This window comes from Propithecus coquereli, unplaced genomic scaffold (assembly GCF_000956105.1).
Source record: "Propithecus coquereli isolate 6110/MARCELLA unplaced genomic scaffold, Pcoq_1.0 Scaffold131, whole genome shotgun sequence".
In the NCBI taxonomy this organism is placed as follows: domain Eukaryota; kingdom Metazoa; phylum Chordata; class Mammalia; order Primates; family Indriidae; genus Propithecus; species Propithecus coquereli.
Window position 1 is genome coordinate 456,726 of NW_012137303.1, and position 12,239 is coordinate 468,964.

The following is a 12,239-nucleotide window of genomic DNA, read 5'->3' on the forward strand; positions in this document are numbered from 1 at the left end:
CTAACACCATTTATTAAATAACCCCAACTTTCTCTGATCTGGCATGCTCCCTCTGTCAATACACTAGATTTTATATGTGCATGGCTCTTTTTCTGAGCTCTCCTTTATATTTTGTCAATTCGAGGTTCAATATCAATACCTGTATTGTAATATATTAATTACTGAAGTGTCTAATAAGTCCTGCAACCTTGTTGGCAATTCTCTTTCTATTTTTGCTAAGTGTCCTACTATTGTAGGTCCTATGCACTTCCACATAATTTTACAACCAGTTTATTAAGTCCTTGGAAAAACATTTTTGGAATTTATATTGAAGTTACATTGAATTTATAGCTCAATTTGGGAATAAATGATACCTCTGAGATATTGTCTTCCAATCTATAAATGTAATATATTTCTGCTTTTATTTAGGTCTTTAATGTCTATTTCAAAAATAAGCTATTCTCTCATTTGACCTGTTCTAATATTTTTAGAAAATTTGTAAGTTTTATCTATTAGTTATCTTCATCATTACATCATTATTTAAGAGCTCATCTTTCTTTAGACAAATCTATTTTTTCTTTGGTCTGAACAATAACAATGTAAGCTTGTATATTCTTCCTCCCTACCTCCCTTCCCTCTCTACCACAACCAACTTTAATCAACAATTTTACAGCTCTTAATGTTTACCTTGGTTCAGTTAACTAAGCTTATGAATGTAACAGTTTATTCTTCATTCTTAATTGTAGTGGGTTAATGTTGCCCCCAAAACTTGTGTGTACCCAGAACCTCAGATTCCTTTATAAGAGGAGAAGACACACAGAAACACAGAGGGAATAAGGCCACATGGCTACAGAGTCGGAGATTGGAAAGGTGCAGCTACAAGCCAAGGTATGCTAGGAGTTACTATTTAGTAGCCACCAGAAGCTCAGAAGAGGAAAGGAAGTACTCTTCCCTGGAGCCTTCAAAGGGTGGGTGGCCCTGCCAACATTTTGATTTCAGACTCCTAGCTTCCAAAAAGATAGTAAATTTATGTTGTTTTACGCCACAGATTTGTTTGTGGCAATTTGGTATGACAGCACTAGGAAACATACTGCTTGTCTCTGAATATACATTTATTCATACTTCTGATGGACATCCAGATTGCCTCCAATTCTCTGCTACCTCGAATTGCTACATAATGACTACCCTCTGTGAAGCCACCTGTGGAGCTCAGCTGGAATTTCACTGAGGAGCACTTCTAGGAGTGGTATTTCTAGGAATGGCATTTTGCTACTAAAAGGCTATACAGAAATAAACACGCATTTAATGCCAACGCTGCAAAATCTAAGGTCTAGATTTTAAGACTAAGACCTTACCTTTATCCCATGTAGAAATTCATATATATAGATATGATTTTTATCATGGTAAACCGAAACAGAGGAAGGGCATCTAATTCACATTGGTCTGAGAAAAAATCTCGGGGAAAGGGGACCCTTGGGGTAAATCTATAACGAATAACTTGAGATAAAGGAGGGAGGATATTTTGAGCAGAGGGAGCTTAAATTTAGTGACTTCCTTACTATTAATTGACATTTCTTTGCTATTAACGAACTAGAACTATTTACAGCCATCTTTTGCAGGGCTGTCATTTTTATATTTTCTAAGTAGCATGGGGAATCTGTTGTAGACAATTTATAACAATTTTTCTTTTGTTGTTGCTGTTTTTCCATAGTTCAGATTTAATAACAATTTCTTAATGTGAAGATTGGTGAATTTCTTAGAAATTCTGTGCCAGGAAAGGGGAAAAAAAGCCACTACTCAATGCATCTATGTCCCTGCAATTGAATTTCCTCAGGAGGTGTTTACCATCTTCCTCGTTAGTATAGTGGTGAGTATCCCCGCCTGTCACGCGGGAGACCGGGGTTCGATTCCCTGACGGGGAGGCTACAGGTAACCTTTTCTTGCCTCACATTCTAACAGTAACAGTCCTCCTAGAAGTGGCTCCTCAGAAAGGAGCTCTTTCTGGTTTGTTTCTGTGTTTTTGTTCTTATTTTGTTTTATTTAAGTCGAATTCCGCGTGTTGGTTTATCACTGGGTTTATCCAGTAAGCGACTGTCATCTCATGGAAATCCACTGCGGCCTTCTCTCTTGGAGGAGAGGTCACCGAAGGCGCCGGGATTCAAAATGTGTCCAGGTGACACTGGAAACACTGCGGGATCCTAATTGAGAATTTTCATTCGTCGCCTAATTGGATTGAGGTGCAAGAGAGCGTCTTTCTTTGCCGTAGTGTGTTCAAAGCGCGCTAGGTGAGAGTCGGTCGAGGCCGGGCTGCCAGTGGAGGTGACTTTGGAACAGAAAGGGCCGAACTACTAGGGCGGTTGGTGAAGTTTAAATTGAGGCTGCATCACTCACAAACTGAGTGTTGTCTTGCGTTATTTTGCCCCTCTCAGCCCTCTTCCTTTCATCTGTTATCTTGGGATAACAATTCATACTTCAGGATTCTTGGGGATATTAATAAACTAATGATTAATGGAAAACTGATTAATAATCCATAAGACAATAAAATGTAATGTCTGGAATTATCTGCATTATTATCAATTATTTACAAGTCAACTTTTCCCCTACAGAGCTCTAGAATAGTTTAATAAATAAAAATTTTGTCAAAGGTGCCACTCAGAATCAAGTAATTTACAGAAGTTCATTAGACAATGCCCAACACTTCACTGAAAGTATACTCAGTAATTTCTGTGGCCCATTTCCAAGATTCTGACAATTTTTTTCTGACACATATGGAACTTTATGTAAATTGTTATGCACTGTTTCAAACAGAGTTAAGGAAGTGTTAGCAGAGATAGACACCTTTGACAGGGTCACTTAGTTCTGGCCCTCTGTTTATCCCCTTGTTAATCTGGTAGTGTGTATTTTTAACTTTAGTGCTACAGTTGGATGGGGGCATTTCTAAGGCTTTTATTCTTTCCTTAATTTACACTGTTTTAATGGATTCTTCATACGAACAAATATGAGTAAAAACATGCATTCTCTGACAGTTCTACAGAATCTTCCTCTGTCATTCCCTACTTGCTCACTCTCATTTAGAAGTTGTTTGTGGTATGAAGAGACTTCAGCAGACATCAGCAGATAATATGAGCATTCCAGGATGCATGTTGCTTCTGTTTTTCAGGTCCAGTAAAAAAGTCTGGGTCAACCGAGATGGTCAAAAACATGGCAGTCTGGGGAGACAGCCAACGTCATTAGCGGCTTTGCAATCTAAATGACCAATGTAACTTATTCCACTTGAAAGATGTCTTTGAAAAGGTGAAGAGCAGTAAAAATACATTCTTCATTAATTATATTTGTGCAATTGAAATAAGTTGTTTTAAGATGTCCTGAACAGAGAATTGTACCCCTTACCTTAAAAAAGGTAGCTTGTCATGGCAGCTGCTTTGTACAACAGACATGTAATTGACTTATAAACTAGAGCCCAATGGAATAAAAACTCTTGTGCGAGTATCACTTATCTCAAGAATGTTACAATCTTATTTATTTAAGAAATAACCATACTTTGCTTTGAAACAAACTTTTGAAATTTTTTAAAAATTTTGGAAAAAATTTGGAAGATTTTGAAACAAAAACTGTTATATGGAGCTAGTACCTACTGTCTTAAATTATGTGTTCTTTGAGGCATCTTGGAGCAGTAGCCTTTATATTCTTAAATCCTCTAGGCTAGAATTTTTCTCATTTTTAAGAATTTACAAATCCATGGGAATCTGGTTAAAATGTAGATTCTTATTTTGTAGGTTTCACATGCTTGAGAATCATTTGGAGCAATTGTTAAAACGCAGATTCCTGGGCTCCACCCCCAGAGATACTGATTCAATAGGTCTGGAGAGTGGTCCAAGAATTTGCAGTGTTAGTTGGCTCCTGGATGCTGCTGCTAATACTGCTGGTCAGCTGGCCATCCTTTGAGTAACCCTGCCGAAAGTCAGCACTTCTCACACTCTGAAGTGCATCAAAATCACCTGGGTATTTTGTTAAAATGTGATTCTCTTTCAGGCGATCTCGGCTGTGTCTGGAGATTCGGTACTTCTAACAAGCTTTCTGGTGATACAGATAATTGCTGGGTCAGGAACCACATTTGGGAAGATCTCAATGGCTCTCAGATTTTGCTGCACATTAGAATAACCTGATTAGATTTTAAAATTCTTGATATAGGAGTGGCACACTACACCGGTTAAATCAGAATGTCTAAGGATGGGAGCCATTATTTTGTAGGTTTTAAAGATAACCAGGCAATCTCATTATGTCCCAAAGTTTGGCAGCTACTGGCCATTTCTCTGACCTTGGTTACTCTGATTATGTTACTAACATGTTCAAAAATTTTTTTTGTCATTGTTTTTTGTTTTGTTTTGTTTTTAAGGGACAGAATCTCACTCTGTTGCCCATGCTGGACTGCAGTGGCTTAATCATAGCTCACCACAGCCTCAAACTCCTGGGCTCAATGTTCCAAGTAGCTGGGACTACAGGTATGGGCCACCATTCCTGGATAATTTTTCTTATATTTTATTTTTGTAGAGATGGGGTCTCCTGTGTTGTCCAGGCTGGTCTGGAACTCCTGGCCTCAAGTGATGCTCTTGCCTTGGCCTCCCAAAAGTGCTGGGATTACAGGCATGAGGCACCATGTCCAGCCTGTATTTGATATTAAATTTAAATTAATTTGTACAGCATTAAAAAACCCACTAGTGATCTAGCATAGATCATGTTGTTATTACTCATCATATAAACAACAAAAGTAACTTTGTGTTTCTTCCCCAGGTCATGTAGTCACCACAGAATGCCAAAGGGTGTAGTGAGGGTAGTATGTTTTAATTCATGTAAAAATAGGGACATTTGCAGTGATAACTTCCATAGCTCTAATTAGTTAAATTATCTGGCTTTTCACTTTTACAAAAGTAAAAATTTATGGTGTTGGCCAAAGAAAGTCTGATAATTAATGCTAAAGTTATTAGGTTATTATCTAACATTATTTATAAAGTACATTTAAATGTATAATGTGTGCTGGTTTCTTTTATACCACGGATTTTGGAAAAATCTAAGCACTCTAAAAATGCAAACCTATAAAAATAGTTCTGCTCAGTTTGCAGGTAAATTTTTCAAAGTCTGATGTTTCTTGATGTTTATATAATTATGCTTACTGATATTTAATTGACTTTCAAACTTTCTATTTGGAAAAAAGTTTCAAACTTACAAAAGATTACAAAAATAAAATAAAAAATACTATAGGGATACCACGTACCCCTGGATTTAACTTTTCTTAATATTTTATCTAATTTGTTTTATCATTTTCTCTGTCTCATTTTTTAAAACATTTTAAGTAATTTTATTTTTATTTTTGCATGTGAGTGGCAATGGCCCATCCCTTTATTGTGAGCTCCTTTGTGAATGTGTGTATGTCTTCAATGAATGTGTCCAATAAGTCTCCTCAGAGCAGGATGCTATCAATGTAATGTCACACCTGTATTTTTGGAGAAAGTTGGATGTAGCAAAGATTGAGAGACCCTGAAAGCCCGTGAAGCCATGGATTCTCTCACATTTCTTAAAGATCTCATCCTTTCATCTGCCAAATTAGGACTCTAGAGAGGGCTGGAGTTTCAATCTGGGGAATCGCAGACTTTTGATCTTTTAATACCTGTTTCTGTTGAAAAGCTACTTCACATTTTTATGTCAGGTATAACAGGGATTCTTGCTGTCCTGACAACTAGAGGATTTCTGAGGTCCAGTTTAAGAATGGGAAAAGTCCTACAACTTTTCAGATACAGGGTTTCTCTGATAGGAATCCCATCTCTCCTCTTCTCCTAGGGACACATGACATAGTGGCAATGAGGGAAACAGTCATAAAGGAAACACAATCTGGCTCTGCTCACATTATTTGCTGGGTGAGAACCTTGTCTTTTTGTCCTACAACCATTTAAAATCTTGCAAAAATCTATAGAACTGTACACAGAAAAAATGTATAGATGCCCATTTCGAGGGTTTTTATAGATGTCTAAATCCCAGGGTAAGGAGAATAGCTTTGTAACAAAAGGACAAAGTGGATAATTAACACAATTTCAAAATGTGTTTGGATTTTAGTTTATAACTGTTTTTTTTTTCTTCAGGGTGGGCAAAACTTCTGTGTACTAAGATGTCTAAGACCTGGAGAACTTAGAGATCAAAGAGACAAATACCACTGCTCTCAGAGTTTATTTGCTAGCAGGGCCTTCCCAAACTGCACTCCACCTTCTAGAATGAAATAATTCTCCCACACCAGGAAAGAGAATTTAAAAATGGCATGTTCCTAAGTAATTCAATTGAAAGTTATTTTTGTTGTTTTAATAGCTTTTTTCCCCATTGCCCAAGATTCTAAATTTCCTTACAGAGATCTAGAAGTGATGCAGTTAGTCTTTGGAGGGTATAATTAAACAAAGCTAGATTGGACATTGAAGGACAATGAGTTTGTCTGGGTAAAGTGCAGATCCCCCTTCTGCACGTGGCCATCTAGATAAGGACTTGAACCCTAGACCCCCAGATTAAAAACCTAGTGTTATACTGACTGAGCTACCCAGGTTGTAGCCATAGACTCTCATTCATACTATAAATAATTTAAATCCATAAGTAATTTAGCTCACCAAGAAAAGCTGGAAGAATCCATGGCTTCAGTGGGGACTACCAGTGTCTTCCAAAAATGTGGCTTATTCACCTGGGTTATTTAATCACTAAGCAGATTGCTTAACCTCCACACTACTTTCGTGAAACAGCCCACTAATGTGCACAATTGCAAGGAAAATGAAGATTAGTCCTAGGGTTAAATATTGCCAAAGAGAATACATTGACTTGGGCAGAGTGACCTTCAGAGACCCCATTTGCAGACTCCTTCAATGAAGATTATAACTTTGACACACAACAGGGAAATCAAGTTCTGTTGCCCCCTTTTGTCTTTTCCCCACACTTTCAGAAATGGAATGTCTAGGTTCTTCAGAGCTAGGGGGAAATAAAAATACAGGTCCTCCTCTAATTTTCTGCTTCATATTTTGTCTTGAGCCCCAAGTTACTGGTGTCCAACATTGAAGTTTTTGTTTCACATCCCTCAAAAGTCATTTGACTGGCTGCATTCGAGATCTGGTCCAGTCACCTCTAGTCCTCATATGAGTGTCAACAAGCCGTGTTATAGATTAGGGATATTCCTGCTTAAAGAAAAAATTAGGTCACTTTTCTAAATGGAACAATTTCCTTTAAATGAAGATTCAGTCTAGAAATAACAAGCTTTTTGATAATCCTACTGAAAACCATTCTGGATATCTCAAATTACCTTCCGTCATTTATACCTTATTATAGTTCTTCCAAAGCCTGCCTCCAGTTGTGCTGGTATTGAAAAACATACTCCTCTTTGAGCATTTAAAAAATTGTTTCACAGGTGAGAATTTCCATTTTGATTTCATATTACTAATCTGTTAATTTTGGTTTATGATATCGTGAGCATGTAGGTGACTAATTGTAATCCAATATCATTTGATTGCCTGGTATAGTGTAGAACCCAGTCTATTGATTGATAAATATGCTTCTTGCTCATGGATCACATCCTCTCACTCTCTCCTACAGATAAAGCTATTGGCTCATCTTCCCCATGCGGTGCTTCTCATACCGTGCACTGCTGCCTAACCACTGTCCTCTAGGCCAAACTATTATCACGTCTGCCTGGATTACCACAGTGTTCGCCTAAGGATGTAGCCTAAATTCAATCCCATTTACATTTGACTCAAGGTCTTCATTCTTTCCACGTGTCTACATGGTGTTAAAATATTTTAGGTGCTATAGTCAGATTAAAAAAATTACAAGTCCTAGCTTCTTGGGAGGCTGAGGCAGGAGGATCGCTCAAGCCCAGGAGTTCCAGCCTGTAGTGCGTAATCATTGCGCCAATGAATAGACACTGTGCTCCAGCCTGGGCAACGTGGGGAGAGCCCATCTCTTAAAAAAAAAAATCACAGAAAAGTAAACAACAAAACCCAAACTAACTCCTCTTTGGCCATTGTTCATTCACAAAGTAGCCTACAATCCTGCAATAGCTGATTTACTATTGGTGTCTGTAATGCTGGAAGCCCTCCCTTAGGAAATGGAAGCAAGGACAGCTGTGAACTGGCGGATAAAAACCTCTCACCTTTACCACTCACTGAGAGGAGGGAGGGAGGAAGAAGGTACTACTTATTACTCGGTAATGGCCACCAACCCTTTTTACTCGTATCCTTATTATCGTATATCACATCCCTTCACTTCACGTCCCCTTTCTCTTGGCCATCAGGGAGAACTAAGTGGCAGAGAGAAAATGAGGGAGATAAAAGCCACTGGGCGAAGAAAGTGCTGGAAGAAGTAGAGGTCATGGAGAGAAACACCGGGAAGAATGTGCATTACACCGTCCACCCACACACTTAGAGGGACAAATCGAATGCTGGAAAATATGTTATAAAAGGGGTGTTTGAGTTTCTCCTTACCTATATTACTTTTTCAATGTAATTGTGAGAAGGAGAAAGCGTAAGCACAGCGGGAAGTTGGCTGAAGTGGCCTCCGCAGCCAGCGCTAACAAAACCTACTGAGCCCTTTTCAAAGATTTGTGAAAATTCCCGCGCCATAGGGGCTGACTTGGCCGGCGGGGTGGGCGGGTCAGTGGGAGGAGCAGAGCTCAGTGCGCAGGGTTGAGCGGAGATATGGACGACAGCAAGCTTTCCATTCTCCGGGCTCTGGGGCTGCCTTAGCTACGAGCCATAGTGACGGTCTCCAGCTTCCATCAAAATTCAGCTTTACTCCTTTTGGTTTTCGCAATCAACTCAGAACTTGTATTTCATTTTATGTATTCCGAATGAAAACTCTAGAGCTCATTGGCTGTTAATTACAGCAGATTATTATATGAGATTGCTTCTGCTTGTGTGCCAGGATGGCCGAGTGGTCTAAGGCGCCAGACTCAAGCTTTACACTTCCCTTGCCAGGGGTTTCTGGTCTCCCAATGGAGGCGTGGGTTCGAATCCCACTCCTGACAGCATTCCGTTTTGTACTTTTCAGGTTCAAAATCTGGAGCTTCTCTGATTAACCCAACCTTTCTTTGGCGGCATCACCAAATCTTGCCCTTCTCCCCTTTCCTCATTATTAAGTCACCCATCTTTCAACTCTTCTGAGACCAGTGTGATTAAGACGTTTGTTCTCTTTCTTCCTTCCTTCTTCCCTCTTGTCCTTTCAACAAAAATTACTTATTTATGAATTTCTACGCGGAATAATAGTAATGTCTGTCTTAAAATGTAAGTCTTAAAATCTAGACAAGGCAGTCTTTTAACTGTCCTGTGAGGGTAAGTGGCAGGCGTGTTGAGCATTCTTCCACACTTCTGCGTGTCCTTCCTTCTCCATTGCTCTCACCTGACCCTCTTCTTTTTCTTCACCTGCTGGCCTTCCTCTTTCCTTCCTCACATACCTTCTTCCCATCACTTCTCTCTGCTGGCCCAAGGATTTGGAGAGTGAAGTGAAGAGATTGGATGTGATATATTCTATGGCATAAGAGAGATGTGAGAGATGGAAGGACCAGAACAGTGGTTCTCAATGAGGGGTGATTTTGTCAATGTCTGGAGACATTTCTGATTGTCACACTGGGGGAGGATGCTACTTTTTTCTAGTGGGTAGTTGTCAGGGATGCTGCTAAACATCCTGTAATGCGTAGGACAGCCAGTGCAACTAAGAATTATCTGGCCTAAAATGTCAATAGTGCTGGAATTAAGAAACCCTGGACTAGAAGGAATCTCTCTCCTTGTTGTATAATCACTACGGAGTAATAAGTTGTGTATTAGTTTCCTTTTGCTGTTATAACAAATTGCCACAAACTTGGTGGCTTAAAACAACACACATTTCTTCTCTTACAGTCAGAAGTCTAAGATCAAGCAGGGCTTCACTCCTTGTGGAAGCTTCAGAAGAGAATCTGTTTTCTTGCCTTTTCCAGCTTCTAGAGGCCACCTGTATTCCTCGTTTCAAGGTCCAGTTCTACATTTTCAGAGCACAACACTCCAAGCTTTCATTCCATCATCACATGCCATTTTTCTCTCTCTCTTTGACTTTCTTGCTTCCCTATTGTAAGAACTCTTGTAATTATATTGGACCCAACTGGATAGTCCAAGATAATATCCCTATCACAAGATCCTAAACTCAATCACTTTGAAAAGTCTCTTTTGCCAAGTAAGGTAACATATACATAGGTTTCTGGAATTAGCATGTGGGCATCTTCAGGAGTCCACTATTCAGCCTACCACACGTGATTTCCTGTCTTGATTAAGGTGAAAGTTTTTCATGCACTGGTCACTGTTTATACCAGTATTTATTAGCCCTCTAATTAGTAGCTTTCAGAGGCTTTTGTTTTCTATGAAAGACAATACAAATACTATAAGCAACAATTTGCAATCAAGTATCTGAAGTTGTTCATTTCATGTGTGAGTGATGATCTGATATTGTTGTTTTGTTTGCTTGGTTTTGCCTGCTTAATTAAATTTATTTGTTCCTCAGGTAGAGCACCCAGAATATTACTTTAAAACATGTAGAGAAGTAAAACTGTGAGAACTTTGAGTTAAATATATGAGTTTAAATTTAGATTCCCCCAAACGAACTCCTCTAATAGGTAAGATTTTCCTGTTTCCATAGAATTCCAGTAGCTGAAAACTTCAAGTATTCCTGCCCTACTTCAGATTACCCTAGTCCTGCAAGATCTGAGTCATGAGTCAGCAAATATTTTCTGTAAAGAGCCAGATAGACCAAGAGGAAAAATCAAGGATATTATGTAGATGCTTATATAATAAGAGAGAAAACAAAAGTTTTGAAAAAATTCAAAATATAACTATGGAATTGAGTAAAACTTTTATAATATAGGTTTATTTAATGAGAAAAATGAAATTCTTTTGGAGGGAATAATATTTCACTTAATTGAAACTCAGTGTTTCCTATCATCGAATAAACTAAGCAGTAATGGTAACATTTTTCTACACACCAAGAGCCAAGGAAATTCACTCAAAAGCATTTGCTTTGTTTTGTTGTAATTGATGATTGACATTGCTCACAATGTTTTCAACTCTTTTAGCAATTGTTCTGAAGGAAGATTATTCAGATTTCTATTGGAATTAACTCATAGGATTGCTTTTTCTTCTCTCCTTCATTCCATCTTATTTCCAACCAAATTTTAGTCAATACTATAGTGTCTCTTAGTGTTTGCCTTGGTACAGTTAAATAATCTTAGGCATAAAATATTTGTAATTCTTAAAAAATACTTTTTATCTTAGTTATTAGAAATCATACCATATTGCTCCATACTCTCAAATTGCTCACTACTTTCTACAGTATTGCTCCATACTCTCAAATTTTTAGTTACGGTCATCTTTATAATAGCATTTACCATTTCCATTTTCTCTGGTTACTCTTATCTTTCTCATTGTTGTGGTAATCTTCAGTTTGTACATTCAATGCCCTGTGATAATTCTTTTGTTGGAATTTCCCCAGTCATTTTGTTTGTTTGCCTAAATTATTTCCTGTAGTTGCTTCTTCAAGGAAGGTGTATGTGCGATCACTACATCCCAACCTCTTGCATTTTCAAGTGGTTTATACAGAATATTTTATTTAAAATACAGATTATCTGAATATGTACAATCCCTTGGTTCATATCTTTCCTTCAGTGTATTGTAGGTGTTTCTCTGCTGTCTTCTGGCATTGGATGCTATTGTAGAGAAGTCAGTTGCCATTGTTTTCTTTCTCCTAGTGTTGACTTGATCTTTGTAGCTGCTACCCAAAAGATTTTTTTATCTCAAAAGTCAAATGACTTAACTAGAAATTATCCCAGTGCTGACCATTCTGAATCAATTTTCCCTGGTATACTTCGTGACCTTTCAATAGACTATTTTATGACTATTTTATGACTATTTTCTCATATAATAATGTAGACTCTGGAATCTATTTCAATAATTTGTATTTTGGAGGGGAGAATTCCACTTATGTGTATTTTTTTTATCTCCCTTGCCTATATTCAAATCAGCAGTTGGAAAAATTTTTCTTTTTCTTTCTTGAGATGGAGTCTTGCCCTGCTGCCCTGGCTAGAGTGCAGTGGTGTGATCATAACTCACTGCAACCTCAAACTCCTGGGCTCAAGCGATCCTTCTGCCTTAGTGTCCTGAGAGGCTGGGACTACAAGTGCAGGCCACCAGGCCCAGCTAATTTTTCTTTTTTTTTTTTTTTTT

General features: G+C 38.2%; 2 non-coding genes across 2 annotated transcripts; both read left to right on the plus strand.

Annotated features, from left to right (window-relative positions):
• The first annotated feature begins 1,829 nt into the window (after positions 1–1,829).
• Positions 1,830–1,901, plus strand: TRNAD-GUC. The gene has a single exon. It is a non-coding gene; the product is annotated as a tRNA-Asp (tRNA).
• A 7,013-nt stretch (positions 1,902–8,914) lies between these two features.
• Positions 8,915–9,022, plus strand: TRNAL-CAA. Its single transcript has 2 exons — positions 8,915–8,952; positions 8,977–9,022. It is a non-coding gene; the product is annotated as a tRNA-Leu (tRNA).
• Positions 9,023–12,239: the final 3,217 nt, after the last annotated feature.